Source organism: Coregonus clupeaformis, chromosome 7 (assembly GCF_020615455.1).
Source record: "Coregonus clupeaformis isolate EN_2021a chromosome 7, ASM2061545v1, whole genome shotgun sequence".
Classification (NCBI taxonomy): Eukaryota; Metazoa; Chordata; class Actinopteri; order Salmoniformes; family Salmonidae; genus Coregonus; species Coregonus clupeaformis.
In genome coordinates, this window is record NC_059198.1 from 52,324,818 (window position 1) to 52,346,727 (window position 21,910).

Below are 21,910 nucleotides of genomic sequence, written 5' to 3' on the forward strand. Positions count from 1 at the left end.
CTACCGGTAGCTAGTATGATAATTAATGTTTTGTGCTTAAGTCCTGTGGCCGGCCAGTTAGCTGGAGATCTGCAGAGCAGCTTTGTGAGAGCAACACATTCATCATTTGTTTATTGTGTTGACTGTTAACGTTATCTATACCAAGTGCTAGGTTGTGATATGGTAGCATTGGTAACATCAGGGAAGACGCGGCTGCTAAAAGCCCCGTTTACAGGGTGCAGCGGAGGGAAAGTTTACAGACACAGTCCTAGCTAGTCCTAGCTAGGCTACTAAAAATGTTGCAGTCTGGCTTTGGTTTTTAAATCTTCACAATGAATAAACTGAAAAGAAAACCTGCAACAACACACAATGCAAAGGAGAAACATGTAGGCCCATTACAGCAACATTTTAACAGTAGCCTAGGATAGCTAGCTAGGATAGCTACTCAACCAAAGGCAGTTTGCTAGTTACAGCAGCAGCGCGGAACGACAACGAAGAGGTAGGTGAGAAGCTTGGAGACGGAGGTGAGAAGCTTGGATGACGGAGGTGAGAAGCTTGGATGACGGAGGTGAGAAGCTTGGATGACGGAGGTGAGAAGCTTAGAGACGGAGGTGAGAAGCTTGGAGACGGAGGTGAGAAGCTTGGAGACGGAGGTGAGAAGCTTGGAGACGGAGGTGAGAAGGTGATGAAGTGTACTTCATGAGCTGCAACCAAAAAACAACTGGCATTTGGAAAAGTTTGAGGTGAGGTAGAAAGTGTGGTGGAAAAAGAATTGTTAGCATTGTTAAGTATCTTGCTACAGTAGCTGGATTGAATTCTCCGTTAGCAGGCCAGAGAAATGTTGAGCAACATTAGCTAACTTAGCTGGTCAAATATTTGAGTTCATGGTGTGAAAATTAGCTGGCTAACAATTTCAGACAGCTAGCTAGCTAACGTTACAACATCAGATGAGGTAACGTTAGTAACGTTAGCGCGAGGAACCAATTAGCTATAGTATTAACTGGTATACGACTCCTTGCCGTTCCTCAAGCTATAACGTTAGTTGCTCACTGGACCCTGGCAATCTGTGTGAAATGTTAACTAGTTAGCTAGCTAACGAACTAACTACTATCCATGAACTAATGTTTTCTCTTTATGTGTTTAATTTTCAGAATGAGAGAATTAGGTGAAAATGAGGCGTTGCTTGATAAACAATTGGATTCAGGGATCAAGTGTAGTTGGAGCTGGGCCTGGTTTAAGATGGATGCCACTATAGAGGTGGGCCTGGTTTAAGATGGATGCCACTATAGAGGTGGGCCTGGTTTAAGATGGATGCCACTATAGAGGTGGGCCTGGTTTAAGATGGATGCCACTATAGAGGTGGGCCTGGTTTAAGATGGATGCCACTATAGAGGTGGGCCTGGTTTAAGATGGATGCCACTATAGAGGTGGGCCTGGTTTAAGATGGATGCCACTATAGAGGTGGGCCTGGTTTAAGATGGATGCCACTATAGAGGTGGGCCTGGTTTAAGATGGATGCCACTATAGAGGTGGGCCTGGTTTAAGATGGATGCCACTATAGAGGTGGGCCTGGTTTAAGATGGATGCCACTATAGAGGTGGGCCTGGTTTAAGATGGATGCCACTATAGAGGTGGGCCTGGTTTAAGATGGATGCCACTATAGAGGTGGGCCTGGTTTAAGATGGATGCCACTATAGAGGTGGGCCTGGTTTAAGATGGCTGCCACTATAGAGGTGGGCCTGGTTTAAGATGGATGCCACTATAGAGGTGGGCCTGGTTTAAGATGGATGCCACTATAGAGGTGGGCCTGGTTTAAGATGGATGCCACTATAGAGGTGGGCCTGGTTTAAGATGGATGCCACTATAGAGGTGGGCCTGGTTTAAGATGGATGCCACTATAGAGGTGGGCCTGGTTTAAGATGGATGCCACTATAGAGGTGGGCCTGGTTTAAGATGGATGCCACTATAGAGGTGGGCCTGGTTTAAGATGGATGCCACTATAGAGGTGGGCCTGGTTTAAGATGGATGCCACTATAGAGGTGGGCCTGGTTTAAGATGGATGCCACTATAGAGGTGGGCCTGGTTTAAGATGGACGCCACTATAGAGGTGGGCCTGGTTTAAGATGGATGCCACTATAGAGGTGGGCCTGGTTTAAGATGGATGCCACTATAGAGGTGGGCCTGGTTTAAGATGGATGCCACTATAGAGGTGGGCCTGGTTTAAGATGGATGCCACTATAGAGGTGGGCCTGGTTTAAGATGGACGCCACTATAGAGGTGAGGCCTGGTTTAAGATGGATGCCACTATAGAGGTGGGCCTGGTTTAAGATGGATGCCACTATAGAGGTGGGCCTGGTTTAAGATGGATGCCACTATAGAGGTGGGCCTGGTTTAAGATGGATGCCACTATAGAGGTGGGCCTGGTTTAAGATGGATGCCACTATAGAGGTGGGCCTGGTTTAAGATGGATGCCACTATAGAGGTGGGCCTGGTTTAAGATGGATGCCACTATAGAGGTGGGCCTGGTTTAAGATGGATGCCACTATAGAGGTGGGCCTGGTTTAAGATGGATGCCACTATAGAGGTGGGCCTGGTTTAAGATGGATGCCACTATAGAGGTGGGCCTGGTTTAAGATGGATGCCACTATAGAGGTGGGCCTGGTTTAAGATGGATGCCACTATAGAGGTGGGCCTGGTTTAAGATGGATGCCACTATAGAGGTGGGCCTGGTTTAAGATGGATGCCACTATAGAGGTGGGCCTGGTTTAAGATGGATGCCACTATAGAGGTGGGCCTGGTTTAAGATGGATGCCACTATAGAGGTGGGCCTGGTTTAAGATGGATGCCACTATAGAGGTGGGCCTGGTTTAAGATGGATGCCACTATAGAGGTGGGCCTGGTTTAAGATGGATGCCACTATAGAGGTGGGCCTGGTTTAAGATGGATGCCACTATAGAGGTGGGCCTGGTTTAAGATGGATGCCACTATAGAGGTGGGCCTGGTTTAAGATGGATGCCACTATAGAGGTGGGCCTGGTTTAAGATGGATGCCACTATAGAGGTGGGCCTGGTTTAAGATGGATGCCACTATAGAGGTGGGCCTGGTTTAAGATGGATGCCACTATAGAGGTGGGCCTGGTTTAAGATGGATGCCACTATAGAGGTGGGCCTGGTTTAAGATGGATGCCACTATAGAGGTGGGCCTGGTTTAAGATGGATGCCACTATAGAGGTGGGCCTGGTTTAAGATGGATGCCACTATAGAGGTGGGCCTGGTTTAAGATGGATGCCACTATAGAGGTGGGCCTGGTTTAAGATGGATGCCACTATAGAGGTGGGCCTGGTTTAAGATGGACGCCACTATAGAGGTGGGCCTGGTTTAAGATGGATGCCACTATAGAGGTGGGCCTGGTTTAAGATGGATGCCACTATAGAGGTGGGCCTGGTTTAAGATGGATGCCACTATAGAGGTGGGCCTGGTTTAAGATGGATGCCACTATAGAGGTGGGCCTGGTTTAAGATGGATGCCACTATAGAGGTGGGCCTGGTTTAAGATGGATGCCACTATAGAGGTGGGCCTGGTTTAAGATGGATGCCACTATAGAGGTGGGCCTGGTTTAAGATGGATGCCACTATAGAGGTGGGCCTGGTTTAAGATGGATGCCACTATAGAGGTGGGCCTGGTTTAAGATGGATGCCACTATAGAGGTGGGCCTGGTTTAAGATGGATGCCACTATAGAGGCGGGCCTGGTTTAAGATGGATGCCACTATAGAGGTGGGCCTGGTTTAAGATGGATGCCACTATAGAGGTGGGCCTGGTTTAAGATGGATGCCACTATAGAGGTGGGCCTGGTTTAAGATGGATGCCACTATAGAGGTGGGCCTGGTTTAAGATGGATGCCACTATAGAGGTGGGCCTGGTTTAAGATGGATGCCACTATAGAGGTGGGCCTGGTTTAAGATGGATGCCACTATAGAGGTGGGCCTGGTTTAAGATGGATGCCACTATAGAGGTGGGCCTGGTTTAAGATGGATGCCACTATAGAGGTGGGCCTGGTTTAAGATGGATGCCACTATAGAGGTGGGCCTGGTTTAAGATGGATGCCACTATAGAGGTGGGCCTGGTTTAAGATGGATGCCACTATAGAGGTGGGCCTGGTTTAAGATGGATGCCACTATAGAGGTGGGCCTGGTTTAAGATGGATGCCACTATAGAGGTGGGCCTGGTTTAAGATGGATGCCACTATAGAGGTGGGCCTGGTTTAAGATGGATGCCACTATAGAGGTGGGCCTGGTTTAAGATGGATGCCACTATAGAGGTGGGCCTGGTTTAAGATGGATGCCACTATAGAGGTGGGCCTGGTTTAAGATGGATGCCACTATAGAGGTGAAAGGAGCACCACACACTTTCCCTCTTTCTCACTTTTTCAATACGTGGATGAAAGGGGTGTGCCTGAAAGTGATCAGTTATGCCAACAGAGGGTCTCATGCTCTGCTGCTGGCACACTGTAGAACAGACGTCCACAGGCAGAAAGTGTACGATGTAATAACGCGCAGTGTAACCCAACGATATTGCTGTTGTTGTGTTGAACTTGACATACTGTAACACTTGTGTGTGAGTGAGGGGGGATCCTTTCATTTTTTACACAGTGAACGTTATTTTTTCACATGTAGCCTTGTGCACTTGATCGATGACTACTATAGTGGCCACTATAACAGAGAAAAAATATAATTCCTGTTTCATTCTATTTCTTAAGATGTTTTTTTCCCAAGTGCAATATTTAGATGTGTGTGGTCACAAGGCTGTCATGGCTAACTGCAATATTAATGTATTGTTTTTTCTCTGGACATTTGCAGTAAAGGCATCAAATATCATTGGATTGCTTTCCTTAAAATGTTTAGCTATGAGTTTGGTTCACATTAACAACTTTTTATTTTACACACAGAGACTGATCATGTAGATTATATTCTTTGTTGTTTAACAGTTAAAACCTGCATTTCAAGAAGGGATCTAGCCTAAAAGTCACTAAAGCCATAGACCGTAAAAAGAAACCGAACTCAGAGCAAAATTGATGCTTTTGAGATTTCAAAACTTTTAAAATCATGACTAGAGAGACTCAATAAATACAGCAAAGAGCTGCTGTTTTTATGAGTAAGTTCATGTTTAAGCTGTTATTCAGCTGTCAACACTTTGTTCAACTTTTATAAGCCATAAAATGCAAGTTTTCCCTACTTCCACTCACACTACAACCAGCACTGCAGCTGTAATGAATGAGTATAGCAATTTTTTATATCAAGGAATATTTCACTTTCTCTGGTCATGGGAGTAACAACATGAATTGGTGCATGAGGCAGAAATAAAGCAGTGCGACTTGAGTTTCACCATCAGCTGGAAGACTGTCCCCTGTTCTCAGTGAAGGGAGGGAGGGAGAGAGGAGGCAGCCTCATGGCTGCTCCCTCCCTCCTCTGACAGACCATCAGATGCAGGGAATAGTCACAACAACCAAAAAGCTAATGATTATGCTCACTCAGCTGTGCCTCACAAATAATACAACACATGATCTATTACCAGTGTGATCATATACCTACATTTAAATATCATTTCAAAACGGAATGTGAGAACATATTGGGCCCTATAGTCTACTACACAATCTGCTACAGAACTGTTTTAACTAGTTAATGTTGCATAGGCTTACGTTTTTTAAAAGTCATGTTCCAAAAAAATAATCTGAGCGGTTGAGATCTCGGCTTGCGTTTTTGACTCAAAGTGATCTTGACTCAAAAATTTTGGTGATCAGTGTCCTACAGTATCTCTCACAGTATCTCTGGCTAGCATGCTAGTAGATACCCAGTATCTCTTGCTAGCATGCTAGTAGATACCCATAGACTTCCAGTCACTAATGTTAATTGGCGTGTGAACCTACCTCTAACCTCGTTCATACTGGACACAGAGACATTAAAATGGACAATCTGACTCTGGAAACTCATCTGACTCTGGAGAAGTAGATTAAGGGCTGTTATGTTCTCTGGGCCTTTTAATAGCCCTGTATTAGCAGACCGTTCCCCAACAAGAAAATCAAAATGTCACTCAAACAGAAGAGGGAACTAACAGAGTCACTGACGACAACCAAAGCGAAACAGGTGAGGTTTTATGAGGGGTTCTGAAAGGCACTCATGGGGGTGTCCACTGGAGGTTGACTAGCAACAACACCTGGAACCTAAAAGACACCCACTATAAGACAAAACAATAGAAAAACAATAGAAAAACCTTACGGAGATTTTTAGTGGACTATGAGATAAAACTGGGTTAATCACGAACATAGAGTTAGAATTCTTTGTTGCTAGGCAAAGAACGTAATTGGGTCATTTCACTGTGTGTGAGTGGGTGAAGTGGGGATCTGAGCTAGGGTCGAATTGCTCGCTCTTACTTAAATCCATGGCTGTCCTACCTTATCAGAGACTGAAACCAGACTGTGGTCAAACAAAGGTTCTGAGAGCCAGGGTTGAACAGAGTTTAAACTAAGATAAGAGCGTCTGCTAAATGACGTAAATGTAAATGTTGATTAAATGCTTTTTTCATTAGACAATTTTCTCTTGAACCACATCTATCTACGAGAAACTCATGGAAACAAAATAATACTATATGAATAAATATTGATTTACAAAGTTAAAGTATAAATTACATATTAGATATATTTTCTGTTAATTATAAAAATGTACTGAATATTCCAGTAACTGGGGTAAATGACCAGTAGCTTTGCTACTCTTCAGAGACAGGCAAAACAATCACTATACAACAGGCTGGCATACAGACAGATCTAGCATCTCATATCAGGACATTGCTGGTAGTAAGTACATTTTTCCTGAAAGTAGCTACAGTTGAAGTCGGAAGTTTACATACACTTAGGTTGGAGTCATTAAAACTCATTTTTCAACCACTCCAAAAATGTATTGTTAACAAACTATAGTTTTGGCGGTTAGGACATCTACTTTGTGCTTGACAAGTAATGTTTCCAATAATTGTTTACAGACAGATTATTTCACTTATAATTCACTGTATCACAATTCCAGTGGGTCAGAAGTTTACATACACTAAGTTGACTGTGCCTTTAAACAGCTTGGACAATTCCAGAAAATGATGTCATGGCTTTAGAAGCTTCTGATAGGCTAATTGACATCATTTGAGTCAATTGGAGGTGTACCTGTGGATGTATTTCAAGGCCTACCTTCAAACTCTTTGCTTGACATCATGGGAAAATCAAAAGAAATCAGCCAAGACCTCAGAAAAAGAATTGTAGACCTCCACAAGTCTGGTTCATCCTTGGGAGCAATTTCCAAACGCCTGAAGGTACCACGTTCATCTGTACAAACAATAGTACGCAAGTATAAACACCATGGGACCACGCAGCCGTCATACCGCTCAGGAAGGAGACGCATTCTGTCTCCTAGAGATGAACATACTTTGGTGCGAGAAGTGCAAATAAATCCCAGAACAACAGCAAAGGACCTTGTGAAGATGCTGCAGGAAACAGGTACAAAAGTATCTATATCCACAGTAAAACGAGACCTAAATCGACATAACCTGAAAAGCCGCTCAGCAAGGAAGAAGCCACTGCTCCAAAACCGCCATAAAAAAGCCAGACTACGGTTTGCAACTGCTCATGGGGACAAAGATCGTACTTTTTGGTGAAATGTCCTCTGGTCTGATGAAACAAAAATATAACTGTTTGGCCATAATGGCCATTGTTATGTTTGGAGGAAAAAGGGGGTGGCTTGCAAGCCAAAGAACAACATCCCAACCGTGAAGCACGGGGGTGGCAGCATCATGCTGTGGGGGTGCTTTGCTGCAGGAGGGACTGGTGCACTTCACAAAATAGATGGCATCATGAGGAAGGAATATTATATGGATATATTGAAGCAACATCTCAAGACATCAGTCAGGAAGTTCAAGCTTGATCGCAAATGGGTCTTCCAAATGGACAATGACCCCAAGCATACTTCCAAAGTTGTGGCAAAATAGATGATGGATGTTATGTCCCCAAAAAACAGTGAATATATTGCAGGCCTAACTGTTAGGGTAACCTGCCCCCTGCCTTCTCACAGAATCCAATTCATGTCACAATCCCCCCCCCCTAACACTTTCCCTGGTTGCCACTACTCTTGCTCAATTAAAAATGTAATCGGTCTCATATCAATTTAAGTCACTCCCAAAAAAAAGATTGAGGTAGGGTGGCGTTTCACCCCAAGTTACCCTATACAGTGCCTTCGGAAAGTATTCAGACCCCTTGACTCCACATTTTGTTACGTTACAGCCTTATTCTAAAATGGATTTCACCAGTTATGTGAAATCCATAGATTAGGGCCTAATTTATTTATTTCAATTGACTGATTTCCTTATATCAATATGTAACTCAGTAAAACCTTTTAAGTTGTTGCATATTGCGTTTATATTTTTGTTCAGCATACTAACTTCTGTACACTGGAATCTTCCAGGGTTAATAAAGTTGGTTGGTAAGATGGGTCAGTCAAGTTGTTTATTGTAGTCATGGTCATAAGATGCAAGGTAAGATGTCAGAATCGATCCAATCAGCATCCCATTCATAGTTACTATGCACAGCTACACCCAGAGACATACATGATATATATCTGTAACGTTATCATAAATATGCTCAATGTGTGACATGTCTGGTGAGTATGCAGGCCATGGAAGAACTGGGACATTTTCAGCTTCCAGGAATTGTGTACAGATCCTTGCAACATGGGGCCGTGCATTTTCATGCTGAAACGTGAGGTGATGGTTGGAGATGAATGGCACGACAACGGGCCTCAGGATCTCATCATGGTATCTCTGTGCACCACCAGGAGGCACTCTGTTCACAGCTTTGACATCAGCAAACCACTCGCCCACACAACGCCATACAAGTGGTCTGTGGTTGTGAGGCCGGTTGGACGCACTGCCAAATTCTTTAAAACAATGTTGGCGGTGGCTTATGGTAGAGAAATGAACATTCAATATTCTGGCAACAACTATGGTGGACATTGCTGCAGTCAGCATGCCAATTGAACACTCCTCAAATATTGAGACATCTGTGGCATTGTGTTGTGTGACAAAACTGCACATTTTAGAGTGGCCTTTTATTGTCCCCAGCACAAGGTGCACCTGTGTAATGATCATGCCTTTTAATCAGCTTCTTGATATGCCACAGCTGTCAGGTGGATGGATTATCTTGGCAAAATAAAAATGCTGACTAAGAGAGATGTAAACAAATTTGTGCACAACATTTGAGAGAAATAGGCTTTTTGTGTGTATGGAACATTTCTGGGATCTTTTATTTCAGCTCATGAAACCTGGGACCAACACTTCACATGTTGCGTTTATATTTTTGTTCAGTATGCAATCAACATGCAATCATATTGATTTTGGAATGGCAAACTTAAAGAGCTGTCAAATGAAATATAAGCGCTATTAATTATTTTCTTAATTTACCAGTGCAAGAGATGCCCAAGTATATGATCTATGAAAACTGCTTGCTCTAATTCTTCGAACATTGTCCATCTTGTAACCTCTGTGCAACTGAGATGAATTTGAAGGGGACATGCACTTCGCATAGCCTATAGATAATTTGATTGAGATCGCCACTTGCTATGTACAGGCGTAGAGACATTCTGAAAAGAAGTTGGTTTGCTCTGTGACATCACTGGGGGAACACTTGCTAAACTGGTGCCATAGGTATGCAAACATTATGCACATGGCACATTTTATTTCCTATGAAATTGCTTTGAAACGAAATGTTCTGTATATCTTAAGATAAAACGCGATCTGACAGTCTAACTTAGGAGGGTTTGAGCACAAGAGAGCTAAAAAATAAATAAGGTGCAGTCCAGTGAAAATAGTGGAGGAGAATGGATCCAGACATATTGTTCAGGTAAGTCGTGGACAAAAATGACAAAAATGACAAAACGTCAAAACAATAAACTGTAATAGCAACCCAATCTGCTACAAATGGCAAAACGCCTATAAACCTTTAGGCCTGCTAGGTCAAACGACTGAGAATTAGAGAACTTAGTTACCTTCTAGTTACTTAGTTACCCTAGTTACCTAGTTACCTACAGTCCCCCAGAGAATGGCAAAGAGCAGCCTTTTATACCCTGGTGCTCCAATTAGGATACGGAGAAACCATACCAATGCACACATAATCAAATCAAATTGTATTTGTCACATGCGCAGAATACAACAGGTGTAGACCTTACAGTGAAATGCTTACTTACATGCCTTTAACCAACAATGCAGTTTAAAGAAAAATAAGTGTTATGTAAAAAATTTATGAAAATTAAAAATTAAAGAGCAGCAGTAAAAATAACAATAGCGAGGCTACCTCTGGTCAGTGCGGCGGTGGCACAGGAATCCTCATCTCTCCCAAGTCTTTCCCCTCATCTCCTCATTTGAATTCCATGCTGTCACAGTCACTAGCCCATTCAAGCTTAACATCCTTGTCATTTATCGCCCTCCAGGTTCCCTTGGAGAGTTCATCAATGAGCTTGACGCTTTGATAAGTTCCTTTCCTGAGGATGGCTCACCCCTCACAGTTCTGGGTGACTTTAACCTCCCTACGTCTGCATTTGACTCATTTCTCTCTGCCTCCTTCTTTCCACTCCTTTCCTCTTTTGACCTCACCCTCTCACCGTCTCCCCCTACTCACAAGGCAGGCAATACGCTTGACCTCATCTTTACTAGATGCTGTTCTTCTACTAATCTCACTGCAACTCCCCTCCAAGTCTCCGACCACTACTTTGTATCCTTTTCTCTCTCGCTCTCCTCCAACACTACTCACTCTGCCCCTACTCAGATGGTAATGTGCCGTCGCAACCTTCGCTCTCTCTCTCCCGCTACTCTCTCCTCTTCCATCCTATCATCTCTTCCCTCTGCTCAATCCTTATCCCTCCAATCTCCTGATTCTGCCTCCTCAACCCTCCTCTCCTCCCTTTCTGCATCTTTTGACTCTCTATGTCCCCCATCCTCCCGGCCGGCTCGGTCCTCCCCTCCTGCTCCGTGGCTTGACGACTCATTGCGAGCTCACAGAAGAGGGCTCCGGGCAGCCGAGCGGAAATGGAGGAAAACTAGACTCCCTGCGGACCTGTCATCTTTTCACTCCCTCCTCTCTACATTCTCTTCCTCTGTTTCCGCTGCTAAAGCCACTTTCTACCACTCTAAATATTCAAGCCTCTGCCTCTAACCCTAGGAAGCTCTTTGCCACCTTCTCCTCCCTGCTGAATCCTTCTCCTCCTCTTATCCAGAACGCTGCAGCCCGTCTGGTGTTCAACCTTCCCAAGTTCTCTCATGTCACCCCGCTCCTCCGCACACTCCACTGGCTTCCAGTTGAGGCTCGCATCTACTACAAGACCATGGTGCTTGCCTACGGAGCTGTGAGGGGAACGGCACCTCCTTACCTTCAGGCTCTGATCAGACCCTACACCCAAACGAGGGCACTACGTTCATCCACCTCTGGCCTGCTAGCTCCCCTACCTCTACGGAAGCACAGTTCCCGCTCAGCCCAGTCAAAGCTATTTGCTGCTCTGGCACCCCAATGGTGGAACAAGCTCCCCCACGACGCCAGGACAGCGGAGTCACTGACCACCTTCCGGAGACACTTGAAACCCTACCTCTTTAAAGAATAACTGGAATAGTATAAAGTAATCCTTCTACCCCCAAATATATCTGTCCGGAGGGGCAATTACACGCCCCTGATTGCAGAAGTTGTTTGTTGCCATAGTGCCAAGTTGACAGGCCTGTCTGTTCTTAGGCCACCTGTTTTCCAGAGCAGACAGAATAGGCATGAAGTTCCCTGCTTTCATAATGGGCTCTTTACTGCAGAACACCTTTACCCCTAAAACTACCGACTGGGGTCATTTTCACCCCGGAGGCATATTTTTGATCACAGCCTAAAGGTGGTTTATTAAATTCTTCAATTATGTTATGACTTTGTCATTCAACTTGCTCTTAAAAAATCTAAATCATTGTTTAGTGTTTCTGTATCAATATGGTCTTAAAATTTGTTTAGACCCCTGCCCAAAACTCCTAATTTGCCTATAGTAATTTATAGATAGGACCTTTATTTGAATCTAGGTTTCTCTGGAGACACAATAACAAGTACCACCCTCGGGACCTGTATCAGGGATTTAGACCAGATAGACAGATCATCTGCAGATTGGTTAGGAAGGGTTATGAAGGTTTAGAGCATATGAAGGGTTATGAAGGGTTAGGAAGGTTTAGGAAGGGTTAGGAAGGTTTAGAGCAGGGGTGTCAAACTCATTTTAGCTCAGGGGCCACATGGAGGAAAATCTATTCCCAAGTGGGCCGGACCGGAAAAATCATGGTATATATAACTTAAAAACAACAACTTCAGATTGATTTCTTTGTTTTAATATGATCAACATACAACATAAAGCTGGAGCCTGAGGACAGTGTGTCCAAAATAGTACACGCACAACATCACTATTAATCATAAAACACGTCAAGTTTATTTGAAAATTCGAAAGAAAAAGAACACACAAACACACAATGCCTCAGTGATTAACAGAACTGTTTCACAGATCACAGAACTATATCAGGGTGTCATTTCTCAGGCAGAAATGTAGATAGAAATAATGAAATCCTGTTCCCCAAACAAGTGCAAGAACCACAGAGTCAAGAATAGGTTAAATATACAAATAAAATAAAATCAATTAAAAACAATAGCACATCAACATAAAAACATATAAACATAAAGCTGGAGCCTGAGGACAGTGTCCAAAAGCACAACATCACTATTAATCATAAAACACCTCAAGTTATTTGAAAGTTCTGAGGACAAAGAACACACAAACACACAATGCCTCAGTGATTCACAGAAGTATATCACAGATCACAGAACTATATCAGGGTGTCATTTCTCAGGCAGAAATGTAGATAAAAATAATGAAATCCTGTTCCCCAAACAAGTGCAAGAACCACAGAGTCAAGAATAGGTTAAATATACAAATAAAATAAAATCAATTAAAAACAATAGCACATCAACATAAAAACATATAAACATAAATCTGAAAGCGTTGCTCAAACTCCCGTAACAGTCCCGTTATTTTATCTTTGAACCGCTTCATGTCTGCCACATGTTGGGTCGCGCACACATTTTTCAGACAGGGGAAGTGAGCTGCATCACCACCGTCAAGTTGCGTCTCCCACAATGACAGCTTCAACTTGAAAGAACGTATGCTGTCATAATACTGCGTGACAACTTTGTTGCGCCCTTGCAGCTGTTTGTTCAAGTTATTCAGGTGCTCTGTAACATCCACCATAAATGCAAGGTCCTGCATCCATTCTGCGGAATGAAATTCTAACACTGGTTTGCCCTTTTCTTCCATGAACTGTTCAATTTCTTCTCGTAAATCAAAGAAACGCCTCAGCACAGCACCTCGGCTTATCCATCTTACCTCAGTGTGGTATGGCAGGCCATAGATGTGGTCTTTCTCTCTGAGAAGGCTGTCAAACTGACGGTGATTCAGGCTTCTGGATGGGATGAAATTAACAGTTTGGATGACCACCTTCATGACGTTATCCATCTTTAATGACTTGCAACACAAAGCCTCCTGGTGCAAAATACAGTGAAAAGTCAAAAAATCACGTCCTCCATTTGCAGATTGCACTTTCTCTCTGAACTTTGTCACAACGCCTGCTTTTTTCCCGATCATTGAGGGCGCACCATCTGTAGCCAGGCTGACAGCGCGGGACCAGTCCACTCCGGCCCTGTCCAGCGCGCCGACGAGTGCGGTAAAAATATCAGCTGCTGTCGTTGTATCTGTCATCGGCACCAACTCCACGAACTCCTCGGTGACGGTCAATGTGTCATCAACTCCGCGGATGAAAAAAATGGCCAGTTGTGCAACATCTGTAATGTCCGTGCTTTCATCAATTGCAACCGAAAACGCAATAAATGACTTTACTTTTGCTTCAACTGGCTGTCCAATTCCACTGAAAGATCGGAAATCCTGTCTGCAACTGTGTTTCTTGTCAGGCTGATATTTGCAAAAGCCTGCCGCTTTCAGGGCACACAATCTCTGCTGCCTTCATCATGCATGTTTTTACAAATTCACCCCTCACTAAATGGTTTTGAAGCCACTGCGATTTCATTAGCAATGAGGTAGCTAGCTTTCACTGCAGCGTCACTGATGTCTCGGCTGTGAGTAAACACAGACTGCTGTTTCTTCAGACCCGCCAACAGTTCATTCACCTTCTCTCATCTCCGCTGTCCTTGAAAGTTGTCATATTTGTCAGCATGAAGACTCACATAGTGGCGACGAAGGTTATATTCTTTCAGCACTGCAACATGCTCTGAACACACCAAACATACAGCTTTCCCATTCAATTCCGTGATTAAATAGGATGACAATTTTTCTTGGAACACTCTGCACTCTGCGTCCACTTTTCTCTTTTTTGACAGAGACATATTGGGGCAATGAGGGTGCCAAAGCACATAATGTTAAAAGTAGAAGCCGTGATAAATATCGCGGGCAAAACAAAGTAGCTCATTGGCTGCACGTGCTTGACCTACTTGCTCTGCCCCGGTATAAACAGTTTGCTTGCTTAACACAATTGCTATTGCGCCATCCAGTGGACGCAATTGGAACAGCAGTTTATTTTATTGAAAAATTGCAGAGCATTTTTATACTTGAAAAAAAAGTTTTTTTTTTTTTTTTTTTTTTTAATCATCTCGCGGGCCGGATTAAACCCGTTTGCGGGCCTGATCCGGCCCGCGGGCCGTACGTTTGACACCCCTGGTTTAGAGCATATGAAGGGTTATGAAGATCAACTGCAGAGATGTAGCACCCCATGTACCTGCCTAACGTTGGACTTTTCTATACCATGTACAGTGTTAGGGTTAGGGTGAGGGTTAGGGTGAGGGTTAGGGTGAGGGTTAGGGTAAGGGTTAGGGTTACCATATATGTCTATATCACGTACAGTGCATTCTGAAAGTATTCAGACCCCTTGACTTTTTCCCCATTTTGTTACGTTACAGCCTTATTCTAAAATTGATTAAATTGTTTTCCCACTCATTAATCTACACACAATACCCCAATACCCCTAAGGAAAAACACGTTTTTAGAATTTTTTGAAAAATGTATAACAAATGTCAAACAGAAATATTACATTTACATAAGTATTCAGACCTTTTACTCAGTACTTTGTTGAAGCACCTTTGGCAGCGATTACAGCCTCGTGTCTTCTTGGGTATGACGCTACAAGCTTGGCACACTTGAATTTGGGGAGTTTCTCCCATTCTTCTCTGCAGATCTTCTGGATCCAAACTGTTACAGACCTATATCCATCCTGCCCTGCCTTTCGAAAGTATTTGAAAGCCAAGTTAACAAACAGATCACCGACCATTTCGAATCCCACCGTACCTTCTCCGCTACGCAATCTGGTTTCCGAGCTGGTCATGGGTGCACCTCAGCCACGCTCAAGGTCCTAAACGATATTATAACCGCGATCAATAAAAGACAGTACTGTGCAGCCGTCTTCATCGACCTGGCCAAGGCTTTTGACTCTGTCAATCACTGCTTCATTATTGGCAGATTAAATAGCCTTGGTTTCTCAAATGACTGCCTCGCCTGGTTCACCAACTACTTCTCAGATAGAGTTCAATGTGTCAAATCGGAGGGCCTGTTGTCTGGACCTATGGCAGTCTCTATGAAGGTGCCACATGGTTCAATTCTTGGGCCGACTCTTTTCTCTGTGTATATCAATGATGTAGCTCTTGCTGCTGGTGACTCTCAGAACGCTGCAGCCCGTCTGGTGTTCAACCTTCCCAAGTTCTCTCATGTCACCCTGCTCCTCCGCACACTCCACTGGCTTCCAGTTGAGGCTCGCATCTACTACAAGACCATGGTGCTTGCCTACGGAGCTGTGAGGGGAACGGCACCTCCTTACCTTCAGGCTCTGATCAGACCCTACACCCAAACGAGGGCACTACGTTCATCCACCTCTGGCCTGCTAGCTCCCCTACCTCTACGGAAGCATAGTTCCCGCTCAGCCCAGTCAAAGCTATTTGCTGCTCTGGCACCCCAATGGTGGAACAAGCTCCCCCACGACGCCAGGACAGCGGAGTCACTGACCACCTTCCGGAGACACTTGAAACCCTACCTCTTTAAAGAATAACTGGAATAGTATAAAGTAATCCTTCTACCCACCCCCCTACCCCCTCCCCCACCCCCCCATTAAAAAAGAAGAAAAAAGTGGTTGTCCCACTTGCTATCATAAGTTGAATGCACCAATTTGTAAATCGCTCTGGATAAGAGCGTCTGCTAAATGATGTAAATGTAAATATACAGGGGTACCGATACTGAGTCAATGTATGGAGGCACCGGTTAGTCGAGGTAATTGAGGTAATATGTACATGTAGGTAGAGTTATTAAAGTGACTATGCATAGATAATAAACAGAGTAGCATTTTGGACCTAGACTTGGTGCTCTGGTACCGCTTGCCGTGCGGTAGAAGAGAGAACAGTCTATGACTAGGGTGGCTGGAGATTTTGAGGACCTTCCTCTGACACAGGGAATGGGCTTTGTCGTGCCCTCTTCACGGCTGTCTTGGTGTGTTTGGACCATGATAGTTTGTTGGTGATGTGGACACCAAGGAACTTGAAGCTCTCAACCTGCTCCACTACAGCCCCGTCGATGAGAATGGGAGCGTGCTTGGTCCTCTTTTTCCTGTAGTCCACAATCATCTCCTTTGTCTTGGTCACGTTGAGGGAGAGGTTGTTATCCTGGCACCACACGGCCAGGTCTCTGATCTCCTCCCTATAGGCTGTCTCATCGTTGTCGGTGATCAGGCCTACCACTGTTGTGTCGTCTGCACTTAATGATGGTGTTGGAGTCGTGCCTGGCCATGCAGTCATTGCTGCTCTGGCACCCCAATGGTGGAACAAGCTCCCCCACGACGCCAGGACAGCGGAGTCACTGACCACCTTCCAGAGAACAGGGAGTACAGGAGGGGACTGAGCACGCACCCCTGAAGGGCCCCCGTTTTGAGGATCAGCTTGGCAGATGTGTTGTTACCTACCCTTACCACCTAGGGGCGGCCCGTCAGGAAGTCCAGGATCCAGTTGCAGAGGGAGGTGTTTAGTCCCAAGGTCCTTAGCTTAGTGATGAGCTTTGAGTGCACCATGGTGTTGAACGCTGAGCTGTAGTCAATGAATAGCATTCTCAAGTAGGTGTTCCTTTTGTCCATTACATTTACGTCATTTAGCAGACGCTCTTATCCAGAGCGACTTACAGGAGCAATTAGGGTTAAGTGCCTTGCTTAAGGGCACATCGACAGATTTTTCACCTAGTCGGCTCGGGGATTAGAACCAGCGACCTTTCGGTTACTGGCACAACGCTCTTACCCACTAAGCTACCTGCCGTCCAGGTGGGAAAGGGCAGTTTGGAGTGCAATAGAGATTGCATCATCTGTGGATCTGTTGGGGCGGTATGCAAATTGGAGTGGGTCTAGGGTTTCTGGGATAATGGTGTTGATGTGAGCCATGACCAGCCTTTCAAAGCACTTCATGGCTACAGACGTGAGTGCAACAGGCCGGTAGTCATTTAGGCAGGTTACCTTAGTGTTCTTGGGCACAAGGACTATGGTGGTCTGCTTGAAATATGTTGGTATTACAGACTCAGACAGGGAGAGGTTGAAAATGTCAGTGAAGACACTTGCCAGTTGCTCAGAGTACACATCCTGGTAATCCGTCTGGCCCTGCGGCCTTGTGAATGTTGACCTGTTTAAAGGTCTTACTCACATCGGCTACGGAGAGCGTGATCACACAGTCGTCCAGAACAGCTGATGCTCTCATGCATGCTTCAGTGTTGCTTGCCTCGAAGTGAGCATAGAAGTAATTTAGCTCGTCTGGTAGGCTTGTGTCACTGGGCAGCTCACGGCTGTGCTTCCCTTTGTAGTCTGTAATAGTTTGCAAGCCCTGCCACATCCGACGTGTGTACATGAACAGATCCTAGTTTACACAAAGCAAATAACATATACAGAATTCGACCCCATAAACATTCCCGACAATTGCTACAGTGACTAAATAAGCAATAGCAATAACCAATGAATAGAATAGGCCTAATTAATCGGAAAGGGAACTAACCAATGCATTGACAACATTGTGATATTATGAGATGGGAGGCGCGCCCAACAACTACTACGTTTTAAATAAACAGGTATTTACATTTACATTTACGTCATTTAGCAGACGCTCTTATCCAGAGCGAGGTATTGTAATTACTGAATCTCGTAAAATAAAGCACATTCTTTTATAAACAAATAAAATAGTCCTTGAGTCTGTGTTGCCACTAATAGCAACCCTCATAAGTTTAATACAACGACAGCAAAGGAGTTTCTAGAAATGGAATTGTCTGTAGGCCTACTTTGGTTTGCCGTGATCAGAGAGCAGCATAGTCACAGTATTACACAATAGCCCATTTTGGATAATTTTGTCCATGTCCTATTGAAGGATGTATAGATCCATGAATCCACACTACTGTTTTAGGAGTGTCTGTTTGTGAAAAATATCCTTTAATAGGGAACTTGGGAAGTGTAGTCAACTGGTGGTTAGGCTGAAGGCTGGGAAGTGTAGTCAACAGGTGGTTAGGCTGAAGGCTGGGAAGTGTAGTCAACAGGTGGTTAGGCTGAAGGCTGGGAAGTGTAGTCAACAGGCTGGTGGTTAGGCTGAAGGCTGGGAAGTGTAGTCAACAGGCTGGTGGTTAGGCTGAAGGCTGGGAAGTGTAGTCAACAGGCTGGTGTTTAGGCTGAAGGCTGGGAAGTGTAGTCAACAGGCTGGTGGTTAGGCTGAAGGCTGGGAAGTGTAGTCAACAGGCTGGTGGTTAGGCTGAAGGCTGGGAAGTGTAGTCAACAGGCTGGTGTTTAGGCTGAAGGCTGGGAAGTGTAGTCAACAGGCTAGTGGTTAGGCTGAAGGCTGGGAAGTGTAGTCAACAGGCTGGTGTTTAGGCTGAAGGCTGGGAAGTGTAGTCAACAGGCTGGTGTTTAGGCTGAAAGCTGGGAAGTGTAGTCAACAGGCTAGTGGTTAGGCTGAAGGCTGGGAAGTGTAGTCAACAGGCTGGTGTTTAGGCTGAAGGCTGGGAAGTGTAGTCAACAGGCTGGTGGTTAGGCTGAAGGCTGGGAGGTGTAGTCAACAGGCTGGTGGTTAGGCTGAAGGCTGGGAAGTGTAGTCAACAGGCTGGTGGTTAGGCTGAAGGCTGGGAAGTGTAGTCAACAGGCTGGTGGTTAGGCTGAAGGCTGGGAAGTGTAGTCAACAGGCTGGTGTTTAGGCTGAAGGCTGGGAAGTGTAGTCAACAGGCTAGTGGTTAGGCTGAAGGCTGGGAAGTGTAGTCAACAGGCTGGTGTTTAGGCTGAAGGCTGGGAAGTGTAGTCAACAGGCTGGTGTTTAGGCTGAAAGCTGGGAAGTGTAGTCAACAGGCTAGTGGTTAGGCTGAAGGCTGGGAAGTGTAGTCAACAGGCTGGTGTTTAGGCTGAAGGCTGGGAAGTGTAGTCAACAGGCTGGTGGTTAGGCTGAAGGCTGGGAGGTGTAGTCAACAGGCTGGTGGTTAGGCTGAAGGCTGGGAGGTGTAGTCAACAGGCTGGTGGTTAGGCTGAAGGCTGGGAAGTGTAGTCAACAGGCTGGTGGTTAGGCTGAAGGCTGGGAAGTGTAGTCAACAGGCTGGTGGTTAGGCTGAAGGCTGGGAAGTGTAGTCAACAGGCTGGTGGTTAGGCTGAAGGCTGGGAAGTGTAGTCAACAGGCTGGTGGTTAGGCTGAAGGCTGGGAAGTGTAGTCAACAGGCTGGTGGTTAGGCTGAAGGCTGGGAAGTGTAGTCAACAGGCTGGTGTTTAGGCTGAAGGCTGGGAAGTGTAGTCAACACGCTGGTGGTTAGGCTGAAGGCTGGGAAGTGTAGTCAACAGGCTGGTGTTTAGGCTGAAGGCTGGGAAGTGTAGTCAACAGGCTGGTGGTTAGGCTGAAGGCTGGGAAGTGTAGTCAACAGGCTGGTGGTTAGGCTGAAGGCTGGGAAGTGTAGTCAACAGGCTGGTGGTTAGGCTGAAGGCTGGGAAGTGTAGTCAACAGGCTAGTGGTTAGGCTGAAGGCTGGGAGGTGTAGTCAACAGGCTGGTGGTTAGGCTGAAAGCTGGGAAGTGTAGTCAACAGGCTGGTGTTTAGGCTGAAGGCTGGGAAGTGTAGTCAACAGGCTGGTGGTTAGGCTGAAGGCTGGGAAGTGTAGTCAACAGGCTGGTGGTTAGGCTGAAGTCTGGGAGGTGTAGTCAACAGGCTAGTGGTTAGGCTGAAGGCTGGGAAGTGTAGTCAACAGGCTGGTGGTTAGGCTGAAGGCTGGGAAGTGTAGTCAACAGGCTAGTGGTTAGGCTGAAGGCTGGGCTGGTGGTGGCTACAGCAGGTATTGTAGTGGTATTGTTGGTAAAGGGAGTGACAGCGACGCAGGGAGAGGGAAAGAGAGAGACAGAGAGAGCGAGAGGGAGGTAGAAGGAGGGAGAGCTAGAGGTTGGGAGGGAGGGAGGGAGGGAGAAAGTGAGGGAGAGGTAGGTACTGTAGGGAGGGAGGGAGGGAGGGAGGGAGGGAGGGAGGGAGGGAGGGAGGGAGGGAGGGAGGGAGGGAGGGATAGAGAGAGCGTATGTGGTAGGTGGGAGGAGAGTAGGTAGGTAACGAGGGAGGGAGGGAGGGAGGGAGGGAGGGAGGGAGGGAGGGAGGGAGGGAGTGAGGGAGGAGGGAGGGGGGAGGCAGTGAGGGAGGGAGGGAGGGAGGGAGGGAGGGAGGGCGAGTAGGTTTGTTCAGAATAGTGGGTGGAGAGAACAGACATAAACACACCCTACCTGACCGACGCCGCCACACAGAGGGAGAGAGAGGAGTGGAAAGTTTAGTTCTCAACCAGAGTTATATCCAGACCAGACCACTGGAGGTATCACTGCTTCTCTCACACCTGGACTATTCTGGATCACTCACCTGCCATAGGTAAGATTCATTCAGTAGGGTAGTAATTTCACCTATGGCGGTGTTACTATTTTATTACTGTTAAATCAGTCCGTTTTCATATTGAGATTGATAAGGTTGATATTTTGCTCTTTCAGTCAGTGTTGTTACAGGTATCATTACAGTTCTTGTCGATTTCATTCTCTGTGAACTGGCACATAAAGCTTTATTTGTGATATCACATTATGAGGTAGTTCTATGTACTTAGTAAGGTGTGTGCTCTTTGACCATTGTCTGATAATAATAGTGCTTAATAGATGTGGAACCAGTCTTTCCTGACAGGACCGTATCAACAGTAGGCCATGACATGGGGGGTTAGGAAGGGTTAGGAAGGGTTAGGAAGGGTTAGGAGGGGTTAGGAAGGGTTAGGAAGGGATAGGAAGGGTTAGGAGGGGTTAGGAAGGGTTAGGAAGGGTTAGGAAGTGTTAAGAGGGGTTAGGAAGGGTTAGGAAGGGTTAGGAAGGGTTAGGAAGGGTTAGGAAGGGTTAGGAGGGGTTAGGAGGGGTTAGGAGGGGTTAGGAAGGGTTAGGAGGGGTTAGGAGGGGTTAGGAGGGGTTAGGAAGGGTTAGGAAGGGTAAGGAAGGGTTAGGAAGGGTTAGGAGGGGTTAGGTAGGGTTAGGAAGGGTTAGGAATGGTTAGGAGGGGTTAGGAAGGGTTAGGAAGGGCTCCCGAGTGGTGCAGTGGTCTAAGGCACTGCATATCAGTACTTGAGGCATCACTACAGACCCCCTGGTTCGATTCCAGGCTGTATCACAACCGGCCGTGATTGGGAGTCCCATAGGGCGGCGCACAATTGGCCCAGCGTCGTCCGGGTTTGGCCGGTGTAGGCCGTCATTGTAGATAAGAATTTGTTCTTAACTGACTTGCCTAGTTAAATAAAAATAAATTTTAA

The 21,910-nt window shown here is 45.6% G+C and overlaps 1 protein-coding gene across 1 annotated transcript in view; it reads left to right on the plus strand.

Moving 5' to 3' along the window:
- Nucleotides 1–20,934: 20,934 nt before the first annotated feature.
- Nucleotides 20,935–21,910, plus strand: part of vill (villin-like) — a 68,739-nt gene continuing 67,763 nt past the window's right edge. The window contains exon 1 of the mRNA XM_041870345.1: nucleotides 20,935–21,000. The gene's annotated coding sequence lies outside the window, so the exon portion shown is untranslated. The remainder of the gene's footprint in view (nucleotides 21,001–21,910) is intronic.